This window comes from Haliotis rubra, unplaced genomic scaffold, assembly GCF_003918875.1.
Source record: "Haliotis rubra isolate DU_JTF1 unplaced genomic scaffold, ASM391887v1 Scf1094, whole genome shotgun sequence".
Lineage (NCBI taxonomy): Eukaryota > Metazoa > Mollusca > Gastropoda > Lepetellida > Haliotidae > Haliotis > Haliotis rubra.
In genome coordinates, this window is record NW_025764997.1 from 80,987 (window position 1) to 86,986 (window position 6,000).

The window sequence follows — 6,000 nt, forward strand, 5'->3', positions numbered from 1 at the left end:
GTTGTGTTCATGCTAAAAACGTCCTTGTTCAGTGCTTTTCATTTCCCTTTCCTTCTTTGTTTTATATTCCTTGTTAAATGGGCCGTGTTTGTTTTTAATCGTTGTTCACATCCGATGAGCTCTGGTTTTAAGTAATTAGCTTATTCAAGCGCTAATGAAACGGTTCTTTTCCAAATCCATACACCGGATGAGTGAGTGAGTGGGAGAGTATGGTATTACGTCGCTTTTATCAATATTCCAGCAATATCACACCAGAAATCGGCTTCACACACTGAACCCATGTAGGGAATCGAACCCGGGTCTTCGTCATGACGAGCTAACGCTTTAACCAAACCCATATACACTGGATGCTGCCGCTAAGGAAGGATGACTTCTACACATATACCAACTTTGATAGCAGTATAGTCCACATGTTTACCTATTCTTTATGCTTTTAAAGAATATTTCTTATGAGTATATTAAGGTTTTGTTTGTTACATTTATATGTAGGTTTTAATTTCCCGACGCTATTTTTCAAAACGGTATTGTGTGGATATTATTTCACTGCTTTTGACAATATTCCAGAAATACAAGAACGGACAACATCTGTGATGGGCTACAGATATTCAATCCCATTCGGGTACTTGAATGCGATAACACTTTATCACTCTATACTCCTTTCCACTAAGAGAAAAGCTGACCTGTATTCACACTTGTGGAGTTGGGAATGTATATATTCTTTCGCCGTGATAATACATTACAGCTAATGCCTTATGTTAGGGTTATCTATACTAGGCAAGTACACATTGTTTAGTACGCTGATAAGCAAAGCAAACCTTTATACTCTACCTTCCCAACTCATCAAAATGCACATATGCAGATGTAGTAATTTCAGTTCAAGTTTAATCCTTTATTCCTCGATACGTCTCACTAAAACGTGACACCACCCCATACCTACCAGAAGATACGATTTATCACATACAAACGAGATATCATACACATACATAGTTTACAAATCCCAAACAGAGACAACAGGTTAGATTTTTCACGTACACACCTCACTTCACAAACCCCATACCAGACAACTACGAATTAACACATACATACCTGTTTCCCCAACCCCATACCAGACAACAACTACGAATTAACACATACATACCTCAGTTCCCTTACCCCATACCAGACAACAACTACGAATTAACACATACATACCTCAGTTCCCTTACCCCATACCAGACAACAACTATGAATTAACACATACATACCTCAGTTCCCTCACCCCATACCAGACAACAACTAGGAATTAACACATACATACCTCAGTTCCCTTATCCATGCCAGACAACAACTATGAATTAACACACACATACCTCAGTTCCCTTACCCCATACCAGACAACAACTACGAATTAACACATACATACTCCAGTTCCCTCACCCCATACCAGACAACAACTATGAATTAACACATACATACCTCAGTTCCCTCACCCCATACCAGACAACAAATATGAATTAACACATACATACCTCAGTTCCCTCACGCCATACCAGACAACAACTACGAATTAACACATACATACCTCAGTTCCCTCACCCCATACCAGACAACAACTATGAATTAACACATACATACCTCAGTCCCCTTATACCATACCAGACAACAACTATGAATTAACACATACATACCTCAGTTCCCTCACTCCATACCAGACAACAACTACGAATTAACACATACATACCTCAGTTCCCTTACTCCATACCAGACAACAACTACGAATTAACACATAGATACCTCAGTTCCCTTACTCCATACCAGACAACAACTACGAATAAACACACACATACCTCACTTCCCTCACCCCATACCAAAAAACAACTATGATTTAACACATACATACCTCAGTTCCCTTACCCATACCAGACAACAACTATGAATTAACACATACATACCTCAGTTCCCTTATCCATGCCAGACAACAACTAATAATTAACACATACATACCTCAGTTCCCTTACTCCATACCAGACAACAAATATGAATTAACACATACATACCTCAGTTTCCTTACCCCATACCAGACAACAACTACGAATAAACACATACATACCTCAGTTCCCTCACCCCATACCAGACAACAACTATGAATTAACACATACATACCTCAGTTCCCTCACCCCATACCAGAACACAACTATGAATTAACACATACATACCTCAGTTCCCTTATACCATACCAGACAACAACTACGAATTAACACATACATACCTCAGTTCCCTCACCCCATACCAGACAACAACTATGAATTAACACATACATACCTCAGTTCCCTTATACCATACCAGACAACAACTATGAATTAACACATACATACCCCAGTTCCCTCACTCCATACCAGACAACAACTATGAATTAACACATACATACCTCATTTCCCTTATCCATGCCAGACAACAACTACGAATTAACACATACATACCTCAGTTCCCTTACTCCATACCAGACAACAACTATGAATTAACACATAGATACCTCAGTTCCCTTACTCCATACCAGACAACAACTACGAATAAACACACACATACCTCAGTTCCCTCACCCCATACCAGACAACAACTATGAATTAACACATACATACCTCAGTTCCCTCACCCCATACCAGACAACAACTATGAATTAACACATACATACCTCAGTTCCCTCACCCCATACCAGACAACAACTACGAATTAACACATACATACCCCAGTTCCCTCACCCCTTACCAGACAAAAACTATGAATTAACACATACATACCTCATTTCCCTTATCCATGCCAGACAACAACTACGAATTAACACATACATACCTCAGTTCCCTTACTCCATACCAGACAACAACTATGAATTAACACATAGATACCTCAGTTCCCTTACTCCATACCAGACAACAACTACGAATAAACACACACATACCTCAGTTCCCTCACCCCATACCAGACAACAACTATGAATTAACACATACATACCTCAGTTCCCTCACCCCATACCAGACAACAACTATGAATTAACACATACATACCTCAGTTCCCTCACCCCATACCAGACAACAACTACGAATTAACACATACATACCCCAGTTCCTCACCCCATACCAGACAAAACTATGAATTAACACATACATACCTCAGTTCCCTTACTCCATACCAGACAACAACTACGCATAAACACATACATACCTCAGTTCCCTCACCCCATACCAGACAACAACTATGAATTAACACATACATACCTCAGTTCCCTTATACCATACCAGACAACAACTACGAATTAACACTTACATACCTCAGTTCCCTCACCCCATACCAGACAACAACTATGAATTAACACATACATACCTCAGTTCCCTTATACCATACCAGACAACAACTATGAATTAACACATACATACCTCAGTTCCCTCACTCCATACCAGACAACAACTATGAATTAACACATACATACCTCAGTTCCTTAATCCATACCAGGCAACAACTACGAATTAACACATACATACCTCAGTTCCCTTACTCCATACCAGACAACAACTATGAATTAACACATACATACCTCAGTTCCCTTACTCCATACCAGACAACAACTACGAATAAACACACACATACCTCAGTTCCCTCACCCCATACCAGACAACAACTATGAATTAACACATACATACCTCAGTTCCCTCACCCCATAGCAGACAACAACTATGAAATAACACATACATACCTCAGTTCCCTCACCCCATACCAGACAACAACTATGAATTAACACATACATACCCCAGTTCCCTCACCTCTTACCAGACAACAAATATGAATTAACACATACATACCTCAGTTCCCTTACACCATACCAGACAACAATTACGAATTAACACATACATACCTCAGTTCCCTCACCCCATACCAGACAACAACTATGAATTAACACATACATACCTCAGCTTCCTCACCCCATACAAGACAACAACTATGAATTAACACATACATACCTCAGTTCCCTCACCCCATACCAGACAACAACTTTGAATTAACACATGCATACCTCAGTTCCCTCACCCCATACCAGACAACAACTATGAATTAACACATACATACCTCAGTTTCCTTATACCATACCAGACAACAACTATGAATTAACACATACATACCTCAGTTCCCTTATCCATGCCAGACAACAACTACGAATTAACACATACATACCTCAGTTCCCTTACTCCATACCAGACAACAACTATGAATTAACACATACATACCTCAGTTCCCTAACTCCATACCAGACAACAACTATGAATTAACACATACATACCTCAGTTCCCTCACCCCATACCAGACAACAACTATGAATTAACACATACATACCTCAGTTCCCTTATCCATGCCAGACAACAACTACGAATTAACACATACATACCTCAGTTCCCTTACTCCATACCAGACAACAACTACGAATTAACACACACATACCTCAGTTCCCTTACCCCATACCAGACAACAACTATGAATTAACACATACATACCTCAGTTCCCTTACCCCATACCAGACAACAACTACGAATTAACAGATACATACCTCAGTTCCCTTACCCCATACCAGACAACAACTATGAATTAACACATACATACCTCAGTTCCCTTACTCCATACCAGACAACAACTACGAATTAACAGATACATACCTCAGTTCCCTTACCCCATACCAGACAACAACTACGAATTAACACATACATACCTCAGTTTACCCAACCCCATACCGGTCAACAACTACGAATTAACACATACATACCTCGGTTCCCTTACCCCATACCAGACAGCTGGTACGAGCTGTGACATAATACGTTATTTGCCGTACACCACCCCAGAGGGCAGATTGACCTGTCACACATATATATTATCTGTCACTCGTGATTACATGTACGTCAAATACATGTACAGTTATAAGAAGTCAAACACACACTATGCATCGAGAAAACCTTGAAGACTTAAAGATGAATATACTAAGGCTATGATATATACACCTATATGTTCTGAAAACACATACATTGAACGAATTTAGACGATATTTACGATAGCAAATCAAAAGAAACATTACATATATGCTTATGACGTTCTTAGTACTCACATTCTGAATGTTATCGATGGCGGTGGAGTTTAGTCCCGTGCCCAAACTACGCTTGTAAATCAAGTTTGCCAGGTCACTGCAATAGACAGTAACAGCTGCAGTTAAAGGCGTGTGTATTCATGTAAATCAAGCCTTTTGAAACATGCACTTGGTGGACCCACTATCGACTGTGAGTTAGTGTACAGGTACTACACTGCACAAACATTTGTACTACACTCGGTAATCTGACAGTACATTGCTTGGGTCTTGATAATGACACTGTTACCTGTGTCTTGGGGTGAGTCGAGAGACAAACAACACACCTGTCTTTACTGGAGAATGTCGTCACTGCTGAATGCCGACTCAGATCCTGCTGGAAACTATTACACATTGATTTTAACTCTACACACGGTAATATCTGTATTCTCAGTTCTATGAAATAGTTGGCGACAGCAGAGACCACATATCGGTATATGGTCTCTGGCGACAGTTTACCCACGCCTGTGAGTTAATTGTTGAAACATAGGAGGTGAAGGAACATCTGTCAGTTTGATGTGGAGCAATGTCTAGGTGAATAATCCACCTTCGTCAATTTCAGTTCATCAATGAAAACCATACATTTTATTTCACACACACAAACACACACATACACACGCAAACACACACGTGTGTAGTGTGTCTATGCACATGCAAACAAAGGACTATACGTGTTGTGGTTTATTCTGTCTTGACCAAAGCGGAAATGAATAATATTCCTGTATTACAAATAACCAACATGAACATGTATTATTACGCACACTCCCTTGCGGCAGACATGTCACTAACTATTTGAACTGAATTCCGAAGAGCCTTGATCACCGGTGCTCAGAGACATGTATTACATGGCCCACAACTGCGAC

The 6,000-nt window shown here is 39.9% G+C and overlaps 1 long non-coding RNA gene across 2 annotated transcripts in view; it reads right to left on the bottom strand.

The window, feature by feature from the left end:
• The window catches only part of LOC124283676, a 29,248-nt gene extending 23,798 nt beyond the window's left edge, over nucleotides 1-5,450 (bottom strand). The window contains exons 1-2 of one of the 2 annotated variants that reach the window (XR_006900382.1): nucleotides 5,388-5,450; nucleotides 5,123-5,198 (exon numbers count right to left, since the gene is read on the bottom strand). This is a non-coding gene — a long non-coding RNA (uncharacterized LOC124283676). Of the gene's footprint in view, nucleotides 1-5,122; nucleotides 5,362-5,387 lie in introns of those variants that run through there. The other variant, XR_006900381.1, reaches the window with a different exon arrangement.
• Between the last annotated feature and the right edge of the window lie 550 nt (nucleotides 5,451-6,000).